The sequence below is a fragment of the Fukomys damarensis genome, unplaced genomic scaffold (assembly GCF_012274545.1).
Source record: "Fukomys damarensis isolate Sample0158 unplaced genomic scaffold, DMR_v1.0_HiC HiC_scaffold_24, whole genome shotgun sequence".
NCBI lineage: Eukaryota > Metazoa > Chordata > Mammalia > Rodentia > Bathyergidae > Fukomys > Fukomys damarensis.
In genome coordinates, this window is record NW_022900936.1 from 54,165,692 (window position 1) to 54,179,597 (window position 13,906).

Here is a 13,906-nt window from a genome sequence, read left to right on the forward strand (position 1 = left end):
AATAAGTTTATTTTCCTGTTTGGGAAGTTTTGAAATTAATTCTGTACACATATTTTTACATCATTTATACTTTCTCCTGCTTTTTCATGGAGTACTATCAGTCATATTATTCTTCTTTGTGTTTTCTATTAGCTGTTCGATTGATTTCTCATGATCCCTTACTATTTTTTTTTTTGTACCAGGGATCGAACTTGGGATCTTGTTCTTGTGAGGCAGTCAGTGAAACCACTGAGCTAAATCTCTGATCCCCTTACTATTACTATTTTTAAGAGATCTCTCTTTTTATGGTCACGGAATGCCATTCTGTCTTCTATATCTGATATTCTGTCTTAAGATTGGCTCAGTCTTTTGTGTATACTTTCAACAGTTTTAAATCTCCTGGATATCTGTTTGAATCTGTTGCATGGATTCCATTTCTTTCCTGTAGTGGGCATTCTTGGTTTCTATTTCTTTCCTATGCTGGGCTTTCATGGTTTCTATCATGGTCCTGAACTCAATGTATTTTTTAAAATCTGTTTCTGTTCTAGAGTCTCTAATAATGTCTTTTATTCTGCTCACCATCTCTGTAGTTATCTGGGAAATTATTTCTGTTTTGAATTTTTCTAGTGCCTTATTCATATGTTTTGTTACTTCCTGTGCTATCAGTTCAGCATGCCCTTTTTGTTGGTTATCAGACTTCTTCACCTTGTTTCCCCAGAATTTGCTCTTGGTGACCTGTAAATCAGTGTTGTGCCTTGCTTTAATGTCTTGTCATTTATATTTTTGTTGTTGGTATTGTCCTTGGTTAAATTCCTGGGTTAAAACTTTTTTGGGGGAGGCTGGGGATAAAACTCAAGCCCTTATGTTTATGAGGCATGCACTGGAACCACTGAACTAAATCCTCAGCCCTGGGTTAATACTTTGATCTTCCAAATATAGTTTTGGAAGCCAAAACTATAGTTTAAGTTTCAAAACTTTAAGTTTTGAGCCACTAGTAACTCTGAGACAATCTCATTTTCATTATACCCAGAAGGGCAACTGATTAGATCAATCAGAACACTTTAGTTCAAGTGATATAAACAGGAACACAGTAGCATGAAGTACAGCTTAGAAAATGACCATTTGTGGTACTTATTAATCTATAACCTCTAACCATGTGAATTAAATCAAAACCAAGGACCAGCTTGAAATACGTTTATAGTGAATAAACCCTTCAGGATGGAGACTTAGAAGGCATGGGTGGGGGATAAGATAGGTAGAAGGATAGGGAAAGGTTAGAAGTGAGGCCAGAGGACAAAGAAGCATCACTGAGACTCTAGGAAATTACTAAAGATAAGAAGAAAAGGCAGAATGGAAGAACAAAGACAAGAACAGAACAACCTAACAGCAATAGGGAAGCTAGACACTGAACTCACTTTCCTTTGAAACTAATGACAATTGAGAGAGGAAATCAAGAGAGGAGAAAAGAAAAAGAAAGAAGAAATCTGAATTAGGGCAGGAACAGAGACAAAAAGGGAGATACAGAACAATGTGAGAGAGTGAGAGTAAGAGAGAGAAAGAAAAGAGCAGAAAAAAAAAGAAAAAGAAAGAAAAAAAGAAATTATTTGAAAAAAGTAGAAAAAATCCTCATTGAATGCACCAGCAGCTTTGGTGATTTTGTGTGTGTGTGTGTGTGTGTGTGTGTGTGTGTGTGTGTGTGTGTGTGTGTGTGTGATCTCTTCACCAGCGGACCTGGACCTACATGCAAACAGCCATGTTGACGGGACCTGCAATCGGCATTGATCTTGCTACCACCTACTCCTGTGTGGGGGTCTTCTAGCATGGGAAAGTGGAGATGATTGCCAATAATCAGGGAAACTGAACCACCCCAGGTTATGTGGTTTTCACCGACACTAAACGACTGATCAGAGATGCTGCAAAAAGTCAAGTTGCAATGAACCTCACCAACACAGTTTTTGATGTCAAGCATCTGATTGGATGTAGATTTGATGATGCTGTTGTCCAGTTGATATGAAGCATTGGCCCTTCATGGTGGTAAATGATGCAAGCAGACCCAAGATTCAAGTCCAATATAGAGGAGAGACAAAGAGCTTCTATCCAGAGGCAGTATCTTCTATAGTGCTGATAAAGATGAAGGAAATTGCAGAGGCTTTTCTTGGGAAGATTTACCAATGCTGTCGTCACTGTGCCAGCTTACTTTAATGACTCTCAGCATCAAGCAACCAAAGATGCTGGAACCATTGCTGATCTTATTGTACTTAGAATTATCAATGAGCCAACAGCTGCTGCTCCTACTTATGGTTTAGATGAAAACTTTTGAGCTGAAAGAAATGTGCTGATTTTTTATTTAGGAGGTGGCACTTTTGATGTTTCAATCCTCACCATTGAAGATGGAATCTTTGAGGTAAAATCTACACCTGGAGACACTCACTTAGAGATGACTTAGACAACCAAATGGTCAACCATTTTGTGGCACAATTCAGGCACGAGCATAAGAAAGACATTAGTGAGACAAGGGAGCTGTCTGCTGTCTCAGTACTGCATGTTAGCAAGCTAAGAGAACCCTCTCTTCCAGCACTAAAGCTGGTATTGAGATTGATTCCCTCTATGATGAAATCAACTTCTACTTCTCCATTACCCATGCTTGATTTGAAGAGTTGAATTCTGACCTGTTCCATGGCACTGTGGACCCTGTGGAGAAGGCTCTTCATGTCAAATTGGACAAGTCGCAAATCCATGCCATTGTTCTAGTGGGTGGTTCTACCCATATCCCTAAGATCTAGAAGCTTCCACAAGATTTCTTCAATGGAAAAGAATTGAATAAGAACATCAATCCTGATGAGGCTGTTGCTTATAGTGCTGCTGTTCAGGCAGCCATCCTCTCTGGAGACAAGTTGGAAAATGTTTAAGATTTGCTGCTTTTGGATGCCATGCCTCCTTCCCTTGGTATTGAAACTGCTGGTGGAGTCATGACAGTCCTCATCAAATGCAATGCTACCATTCCTACCAAACAAACACAGAACTTCACTACCTACTGTGACAACCAGCCTGGTGTGCTTATTCAAGTATAAGAAGGTGAGTGTGCCATGACTAAGGATAACAACCTACTTGACAAGCTTGAACTCATAGGTATACCTCTGGCACCCCGAGGTGTTACTCAGATTGAGGTCACCATTGATATTGATGCCAATGGCATCCTCAGTGTCTCTGCTGTTGACAAGAGTACAGGGAAAGTGAACAAGATTACCATCACTAATGACAAGGGCCTTTTGAGCAAGGAGGACATAGAGTGTATGAGAAGTACAAAGCTGAAGATCAGAAGCAGAGGGATAAGGTGTCCTCCGAGAATTCACTTGAGTCCTATGCTTTCCATATGAAAGCAACTGCTGAAGATGAGAAACTTTAGGGCAAGATTAATGATGAAGATAAACAAAAGATTCTTTTTTCTCTCTCATTGAGTTTATTGGTACATTTTAGGTATATAGTACAGTTACATTCATCATTGGGATCTTGTACCTGTACATGACAGGTCCTCATTCCCATTTTTCCCCTTACCCCTTCTCTCCCTTCACCCCCTCCTCCCTTCTCTATTTACAAATACTTTATTTCCATTTTTTCATTTTCTCATATTTTTTTTCTTTTACCTTGTTTCCTTTCCCCTACCCTTCCCACTTCCCCTAAAACTTTAGCCCCTTTTTTCCAATTTCACATTGTCAGTTATACCATTAGGATCTTATGTACAATTACAGTTTTTTTTTTTAATTTTATTGAGTTCATTGGTACATTTTAGGGATACAGTACAGTTACATTCATTGTTGGGATCATGTACCTTTACATGGCAAGTCTTGATTCTCATTTTTTCCCCTTACCTCTGCCCTCCCTTCACCCCCTCCTCCCCTCCCCATCTACAAACACTTTATTTTCATCTTTTCATTCTCTCACATTTTTTTCTTTTCCCTTTTTGTTCTTCCCCTATGCATCACACCTTCCCTACACCTTTAGCTCCTTTCTTCAAATTTCTAAATGTCAGTAATCTTATTAGAATCTTATGCATTGTTGCAGAATATTCACACCAGGGAAACTATTTGGTATTTACACATGTGTGACATATTTATTTCAGTTAGAAGTATATCTTCAATATGTATCTATTTTCCTATGAATGAATCTATTCTCTCGCTTTTTATGGCTGAGTAATATTCCATTTTATAGAAAAACCACAACTTCTTTATCCAGTTTCCAACGGATGGGCAAATAGGTTGTTTCCAAGATTTAGCTATTACAAACTGTGCCGCTATAAACATGGGTGCACATACTTCTCTGTGATATGATTCTTTTAGTTCTCTTGGAAAGATACCCAACAGAGGGATGGCTGGGTCAAATGGAACCTCCAGTCCAAGCTCTTTGAGGTATCTCCATATTGATTTCCATAGTGGTTGCACTAGTCTGCACTCCCACCAACAATGGAGGAGGGTTCCTTTCTCCCCACAACCCCGCCAACATTTGTTATTGTGTGATTTCTTGATAGCAGCCATTCTTTGTGGGGTGAGGTGGAATCTCAGTGTTGTTTTCATCTGCATCTCTCGAATGACCAGTGATGTGGAACATTTTTTCATATATTTTCTTGCTGCTTTCACTTCTTTGTATGAGAAATGTCTGTTCATTTCGGATGCCCATTTTTGGATCGGGTCTTTATATTTGGGGGGACTGATTGTTTTGAGTTCTTTATATATCCTTGATAATAGTCCTTTGTCTGAGGTACAGCTGGTAAAAATTTTTTCCCACATTGTAGATTGTCTCTTAGTTCTGCTAATGGTTTCTTTTGAAGTACAGAAGCTTTTTAGTAAGATGAGATCCCAGTTGTTGATTCTTTCTGCTAGTTCCCGTGCTACTGAGGATTTGTTCATAAAGTCTTTTCCTATACCAATGTCTTCCAGAGTTCTGCCTAACTTACTTTCCAGCAAGTTTAATGTTTCTGTTTTAATATTTAGATCTTTAATCCATTTGGATTTTAATTTAGTGCATGGCGAAAGATAAGGGTCTAATTTTAATCTGTGACAGGTTGATATCCAGTTTTTCCAACACCATTTATTAAAGAGGCTATCTTTCCTCCACTGAGGATGGTGAGCTCCTTTGTCGAAGATGAGGTAGCTGAGTACATCTGCATTTGTTTTTGTGTCTTCCAGTCTGTTCCATTGATCCTCAGGCCTATTTCTTTGCCAGTACCATGCTGATTTTATCACAGTGGCTTTGTAGTATAGTTTCAAATTGGGAATTGTTACACCTGGTGCCATGTGACTGTTGCCTATAATGGCTTTTGCTATTCTAGGTCTCTTGTGGTTCCAAATGAATTTTTGGATTCTTTTTTCTAGTTCTGTGAAATATAGTGTTGGAATTTCAATTGGCATTGCATTGAATGTATATAGCAGTTTCGGTAGTATGGCCATTTTCACTATGTTGATTCTTCCTACCCAGGAGCAGGGGATATCTTTCCATTTTTTTATATCCTCTTCGATTTCTTTTTTCAGAGTGCTGTAGTTTTCAGTGTAGAGATCTTTTGTTTCTTTTGTTAGATTGATTCCTAGATACTTCATTTTTTTGGATGCTATTGTAAAAGGAATTTTTTCCCTTATTTCTCTTTCTGTCTGTCTGTTATTTGTGTATAGAAAGGCTATTGATTTTTGGGTATTCACCTTGTATCCAGATACTTTACTGAATCTGTCAATTAAGTCTAGAAGTTTTTTGGTGGAGTTTTTTGGATCTTCAATGTAGAGTATCATATCATCAGCAAATAATGATAGTTTAACTTCTTCCTTTCCTATCTTTATTGCTTTAATTTCTTTCTCTTGTCTAATTGCTGTGGCTAATGTTTCCAGAACTATATTGAAGAGAAGTGGCGATAGTGGGCATCCTTGTCTTGTTCCTGATTTTAACATGAAGGTTTTCAGTTTTTGGCCATTCAATATGATGTTGGCTGATGGTTTTTCATAAATAGCCTTTATTAAATTGAGGTATAGACCATCTATTCCAATTTTTTGCAGGGTTTTTATCATGAATGGGTGTTGAATTTTATCAAATGCTTTTTCTGCATCTATTGAGAGGATCATATGGTTTTTGTCCTTGACTTTGTTAATATAATGTATTACATTCACTGACTTTCGTATGTTGAACCACCCTTGCATCTCTGGAATAAATCCGACTTGGTCATGATGGATGATCTTCTTAATAATCCTCTGTATTCTGTTTGCTAGTATCTTATTAAGGATTTTTGCATCTATATTCATTAAGGAGATTGGTCTGTAGTTCTCCTTTTTGGTTGTATCTTTCTCTGGTTTGGGAATCAGAGTGATACTTGCTTCCAGGAATGAATTTGGAAGTATAGCTTCTCTTTCAATTTCATTGAAAAGTTTGAAGAGTAATGGTAGTAGTTCTTCTCTAAATGTCTTGTAAAATTCAGCAGTGAATCCATCAGGGCCTGGGCTTTTCTTTGTTGGTAAGTTTTTAATTACATTTTCAATTTCACTGATTGTGATTGGGGTGTTTAAAATGTTTTTATCTTCTTCGTTCAACTTTGGTAATTCATAAGTATCTAGAAATCTGTCCATTTCTTCTGTGTTTTCCATTTTATTAGAGTACAGGTTCTCAAAGTAGGTGTTCATGATCCTCTGGATTTCTTTCGGATCTGTTGTGACTTCGCCTTTTTCATTCCTAATTGCATGGATCTGAGCCTTTTCTTTCCTTTTTTTGATAAGATTAGCTAAGGGTTTGTCAATTTTATTTATTCTTTCAAAAAACCAGCTCTTTGTTTCATTTATTTTTTGTATCGTTTTCTTAATTTCAATTGCATTGATTTCTGCTCGGATCTTTATAATTTCCTCTCTTGTTCGAGCTTTGGGTTTTTCTTGCTCTTGTTTTTCTAGGAGTCTAAGTTTCATCGTTAAGTTGTTTATTTGAGCCCGCTCTGTTTTCCTAGTGTGGGCATTCAATGTTATGAATTTTCCACGTAGAACTGCTTTCATTGTGTCCCAAAGATTCCTGTATGTTGTATTGGCATTCTCATTTATTTGTAAAAACTGTCTAATTTCTTCTTTAATTTCCTCTGTAATCCATTGATTGTTTAGGAGAGTGTTGTTCAGTTTCCATGTGCTTGTGAAGTTTCTATAGTTTCTTGTGCTATTGATGTCTAGTTTGATTGCACTATGATCTGATAATAAACAGGGGATGACTTCAATTTTTTTGCATTTATTTAGACCTGTTTTGTGAGCCAGTATGTGGTCTATTTTGGAGAATGATCCATGTGCAGCCGAAAAGAATGTATATTCTGGTTTTTGGGGGTGGAATACTCTATAAACATCTATTAAGTCCATGTGTTCCAAAGCTTGGTTCAGTTCTATTATTTCATTGTTGATTTTCTGCCTAGTAGATCTGTCAATTTGTGATAGTGGGGTATTTAAATCCCCCACTACAATTGTATTAGTGCTTATTTGGTTTTTCATGTTACTTAATATTTGTTTTATATAGTTGGGGGCATTTATATTTGGTGCATATATGTTTATGATTGTCAGCTCTTCCTCTTGAATTGTTCCCTTTACAAGGATGTAGTGTCCTTCTTTGTCTCTCTTAATGAGTTTTGGTTTGAAATTTACTTTATCTGAGAATAAGATTGCTACCCCTGCTTTTTTCTGGACTCCTGACGCATGGAGAATTGTTTTCCATCCTTTCACTTTCAGTCTATGGACTTCCTTTTGCACTAGGTGTGTTTCTTGTATACAACATATTGTTGGATTTTGCTTCTTAATCCATTCTGCCAATCTGTTTCTCTTGATTGGTGAATTGAGGCCATTAACATTGATGGTTACAACTGATATATTTTGACTTATTCTTGTCATGTTTTTGTCCATTTGTTGACTCTTTTTACTTTTTCTCCCATCTCCTTTTAGTTTCTTGCCTTGCCTATTTGATTTGGTCTGTTGGGCCTCATGTTATTGTGAATTTCGTTGTCCTTTTCTAGGATATTGTTTAGAATTCCTTGCAGTGCTGGTTTGGTGTTCATGAAATTTCTCAGGTGCTCTTTGTCGTGGAAGTATTTTATTTCCCCATCTATTTTGAAAGAGAGTTTTGCAGGATACAAAAGTCTAGGTTGGAGATTCTTTTCTTTTAGGACTTGGAATACCTCACTCCAGGCTCTCCTTGACCTAAGGGTTTGTGTTGAAAAGTCTGCTGTGATTCTAATGGGCTTCCCTTTGCATGTGATTTGTTTCTTTTCTCTTACTGCTTGTAGTATTTTGTTTTTCTGTTGGATTTCTGGAATCTTGATTATTATATGTCTAGGTGTAGATTTTTTTTGATCGTGGCTAGTTGGGGTTCTATATGCCTCACTTATCTGTATGTCTAATTCTTCCCTTCTGTTTGGGAAGTTTTCTGTCATTAATTCTGTGAAGAGCTTTTTTATATCATTTGTGTTTTCTCCTGTTTTTTCATGAATTCCTATCAGTCTTATGTTATTTTTCTTTGTATCGTCTAGGAGTTGTTGGATTGATTTCTCATGATCCCTTACTGTTTTTAATAGACCTCTTTTTTCACGGTCACTGACTGCTATCCTATCTTCTATATCTGAAATTCTATCTTCACAATCTTTTATTTTGTTGCGTACACTTTCAACAGAGTTTTTAATCTCCTGGATATCCGTTTGAATCTGTTTTATGGATTCCATTTCTTTCCTCTGTTGGGCATTCATTGTTTCCATGTCTTTCTTATGCTGAGTCTTCATGGCTTCTATCACAGTCTTGAGCTCATCTATTTTTTTCTCAGTTTCTGCTCTAGAGTCTCGAATCATGACTTCTATTTTGCTCATCATCTCTCTGGCTAGCTGGGAAATTATTTCTGATTTGAATTTTTCTAGAGCCTGATTGATCAATTTTGTTACCTCCTGTGCTATGGGTCCAGGGAGTCCTGTTGGTTCACTATCAGACTTTTCATCCTCATTTGTCCTACTATTTGCTATTGGTGAACTGGATATTTGTTTTTGTGTCTTGCTTAAGTGTTTTCTCATTTTTATTTTTATTGTTGGGTTGTCCTTCTTTAATTTCTGGGTATTACTTAAATCTTCCTAATATAGTTGCGTTTTAGCTTTTGAGTTTCTAATGACTCATAGACATTCTCGTTTTCATAATATCAGAGAAAACAACTCTTTAAATCAATCACCACTCTTTGTCCCAATTGATACATTCAGCAGCCCAATAGGATCAGGCACAGCTTGCCAACTGACCACTTATGGTAGTCATTAATGTATCACCTTTAACTCATGTGAATTAGATTAATTTCAAGAAGCAGCTCATAGTATGTTTGCAGTGAATATTCTTTTCAATATGGCATCTTTACCATTTAGGATGGGGGGTTCGACTTAGAACAAGAGGATTAGATAAGTGAAAGAATTAGAGCAGGTTTGAAGTGAATCCAGAGGTTGTAGAATTACCTTACTATCTTTACAAAGCTATTAACTTCAGGGGGGGGTATAGAGAGTTTAGGAATAAGGACAGGAATATATCCCCTTAACAGTAACAGGCGCTTTCCTTCCCTTGAAGGTACAGAGCCATGAGTGAGGTAAAATGACTGGAGAAAAGAACATGAAGAGAAACCCCTCCTAAAAACAAAAAATAGTAAAAGAAGAAGTCTGAGTTATTCAGGAGCTGGAATAAAAAGGGAGATGAGGGACACTATGGTGGAGCAAGAGACTGAGTTGGAGAGAGAGGACAGAAAAAAGAAAGAAATTTTAGGGTGGAATGAGGAAAAAAGAGAAAAGAGAGAGGGAAAGAAAAAGAATTTGAAGGTCCTCTTTCAGACTATCTCTGATCTCATATTATACCACATGCACAGTCATATACGGAACCCAATCCCCTGGTCTTAGCTAGCCAATGGCTGTTCCTCCCGACTGAGACTGAACACAATCTACAAGGCCTAACTTTAGTTTCCTTACCCTCAGGGTTGAACTCCACTCAGTTCTATTACAGGTTTCCCCTGCCCTTTCTTTAAAGGTGTTCAAAGTTGGGAGCTCAGAAAACTACCCTTCATGGGAACCTATGCCTCTGCAGAGTTGGTCTAAGGACTGGCCCAATCAGGAGTTTTGAGAATGCGGCGGGTGGGGGTGTCGTGTGGGTGTTTCAAGCGCGCCCGCGTGGCTACCTTCCTTCCTGGGTCTGTTGTCCTGCAGGCCGGGAGCTCGCGTGCACGCTGCCAGGTGATCGCAGGCAGGCAGGCAGGCAGGCAGGTGAAGAAACCTCCTCCGGGGTCTTTGGGGCCTTCCTGGTCTGTTTTCGCGCAGGCCGGGAGCTCCCGCGCACGCCACCAGATGATTGCAGGCAGGCAGGCTTGCAGGCAGCTGAAGAAACCCCCTCCGGGGCCTTTGGGGCCTTCCTGGTCTGTTGTCGCACAGGCCGGGAGCTCGTGCGCATGCCGCTGGGTGATTGCAGGCAGGCCTACAATTACAGTTTTTCACACCAGAAAAACTATTTTGTATTTACACATGTGTGACTTATTTATTTCTCTTCTTTTTTTTGTTTGAGACAGTGTCTCACTATATAGTTGAGACTGACCTGCAACTCACTATGTAGCTCAGGCTGGTCTCGAACTCACAGCAATGCTTTTGCCTCAACCTCCTTAGTGCTGGGATTACAGGTGTGTGCCACCATGCCCCGTAAGAGTATATTCTCAATATATATGCATTTTCCTATGTATGACTCTAATTTCTCATTCTTTATAGCTGAGTAGTATTCCATTTTATAGAAAAACCACATCTTCTTTATTCAGTCTCCAATGGATGGGCAAATGGGCTGTTTCCAAGTTTTAGCAATTACAAATTGTGCCGCTATAAACATGGGTGCACATATATCACTGTGATATGATTCTTTTAATTCTTTTGGAAAGATACCCAGCACAGGGATGGCTGGGTCAAATGGAGCCTTTAATCCTAGTTTCTTGAGGTATCTTCATATTGATTTCCATAGTGGTTGCACCAGTCTGCACTCCCACCAACAGTGGAGAAGGGTTCCTTTCTCCCCACATCCCTGCCAACATTTGTTATTGGATGATTTCTTGATAGCAGCCATTCTTTGTGGGGTGAGGTGGAATCTCAGTGTTGTTTTTATCTGCATCTCTCGAATGACCAGTGATGTGGAACATTTTTTCATATATTTAGTTGGTGCTTTTAATTCTTTGAGAAATGTCTGTTCATTTCAGATGCCAATTTTTGAATTGGGTCTTTATATTTGGGGGGCTGATTATTTTGAGTTCTCTATGTGTTCTAGATAATAGTCCTTTGTCTGAGGAGCAGCTATTTAAATCCCCCCATTGTAGGTTGTCTTTAGTTCCTTTGATAGTTTCTTTTGCAGTTCAGAAGTTTTTAATAAGATGAGATCCCAGTTGTTGATTCTTTCTGCTAGTTCCTGTGCTACTGCGGATTTATTCATAAAGTATTTTCATATGCCAATGTCTTCAGGAGTTCTACGTAACTTATCTTCCAGCAGATTTAGTGTCTCTTTTTTACTATTAAATCTTTAGTCCACTTGGGTTTTAGTTTAGTCTATGGCGAAAGATAAGGGTCTAGTTTTAATCTTTGGAAGGTTGAAGTCCTGCAAAATTCTGTTGAAATTTATTAAAGAGGCTATCTTTCCTCCACTGAGGATGATTGGCTCCTTTTAAACAAAAGATTCTTGATGAATGTAATGAAATCATCATCTGACTGGATAAGAATCAGACTGCAGAAAAGGAAGAATTTGTACATCAGCAGAAGGAGCTGGAGAAAGTCTGCAATTTCATCACTACCAAGCTGTACCACAGTGCAGGCGGCATTCCTGGAGGAATGCCTGGGGGCTTCCCTAGTGGGGGAGCTTCTGCTTCTGGTGGAGCTTCATCAGGTCTCACCGTTGAAGAGATTGATTAAGCCCAACCCAAGTATATATTTAGCATTGTTCTACACAATAAAATATTGAACGACCTAAATTTGTAGCAAATTCTGTGGCAGAAGTTAAAGTTTAACTTCTATAGTAAAGCACTGTGCATTCTCAATACTCAAACATGGAACATGTACACAGGGAAAAGATAACATTGCACTTTATAAGCACTGTATTATGAGTGGAAATGCAATGTCTTCAATAAAATGTTTTAAAATTGGCACCAAAAAAAGAGTAGAACAATAGAAATTAAAAATTAAAAATAAGAGGAAAAAGAAATTTAAACAAAAAATAAAATGGAGAGCCTCCTTCAAGGTATGTCTCTGCTATCACAGTAGACAGCGTAGGCAGGAGTGTGCAGATCTAAGTCAATTAGTCTCAGCAAGGCACCAGCAGACCCTGAGATTTAGGCTGATTTCTGGCTGCAAGGCCCATGTTGAGCTCCCTGACCTCCTGCAGGTTTGAGCTCTGCAAGGTTCTTCTGCAGGTTCCAGCTGTCCTTCCCCTGAGTATAGTCCAGATTCCGATGGGAGGAGGTGATCCCTGCAATTTCCCAATCATTGTGGTGTGGTGTGCCTTTATTGTAGAGATTCTCTTCACTTTTACAGTGGGTTTCAGTTTTCATCAAGGAGCCTGAGAGAGGCCCTCTTTCTGTTGTTCACTTTTGCTCTGTCTTCTACAGCTCAGGACAATGGCCTTTATGATCTCTTGTACCTCTGTGGTGTGGATCCAGGTACTAGTATATCCAGGAGGCCAGAGGCATGGGGATGCTGGGGTGTAGCCGTGGGGGTGCTGGCAGAGCCCCACTCTTCACCATTCTGCACTTCTTGGAGGCCTGCATGTGTGGGTGTGGGTGTAGCAGCCCAGCACCATATGGCTCTGCTTATCCTCACTGGTCTGTGCTGCTCTAAGTTTTATTGTCTATGTCTATTGAATTCTTTATTTCATAATATTACCTAGATTTTATGCATATAAGTGTAGTTTCTAGTAAGTGTTATTGTTGATATTTGTTAAATGTTTGCTTTTTTGGTACTGGGGAATGAACTCAGGACCTTGTACTTGCAAGGCAGGCAGTGGCACCACCGAGCTAAATCCCCAGCACAGATATCTTAATTTTTCATAACTGCATCTCTCAAATTCATTGACTTTTTTGGAGAAATATCTACTTTTCCGTGATATGGAAGTATTTTTGAGACCTATACTCATGGAAATGGTTCTTAGGTTTGCCTTTATTTTTTTCAGGAAAGGAGAGAGAAGAGAATGTTGATCAGTTACTGAAAGCAATAAACCAGTGATGGCTTCAAAAAGATCTCTCAGAAACTGATAAATGAGTGTTTAAGGAAAGCAAATATACACACAGAATTTTGCCATCAACTTTTACTTACCCCAACATACTAACTTTGTAGGTAGTAGAAGGATACAGGGAGAAAATGCTACATGGTTCAGTATAGGTAAATACCGAAATAAAAATATTTCTGATCTTCCAGTCTAATGCTCTTAGGATGTTCTAGGGTGATCACACAAGAAAGGAGCAAAAGAGAATAATTTGAGCTGCAGTGGACAAACATGAACAGGATACAAATAGATGAAAACATTTCAAAAGGTTTTCTTTACTGGCAGTGTGAGGGACAAGAAGAATAATAATATAACAAAAAAAACCAAACATTTTTCCTACTAGAAGATAAGACCTCCTTGCTGCTAATGTCACAAACAAGAGGAACGTTTTATTGTTAAAAGAAGAAAAATAGACTATGAATATAGTTACATAAAAATTATTAGAAATAAAATGCATGAAGTACAAAATTATCTTTAGTTCTAGAACTTGAAGTTTAATTTATGTGCATTGGACCATGTCCTGTGAAAATATTGCTTATAAAAGTACAGAAGTATTTCATTTCTTGTAGCCTCAAAATAAGAAATAACCATGCTTAAAACAATAAATCCAAATAAATTTATTAAATCCAATAAATTTATTGTTTTTG

At 38.2% G+C, this 13,906-nt stretch overlaps 1 pseudogene; it reads left to right on the forward strand.

The window, feature by feature from the left end:
• Positions 1-1,732: 1,732 nt before the first annotated feature.
• LOC104866261 lies at positions 1,733-11,914 on the forward strand (annotated as a pseudogene).
• The last annotated feature ends 1,992 nt before the right edge of the window (positions 11,915-13,906 follow it).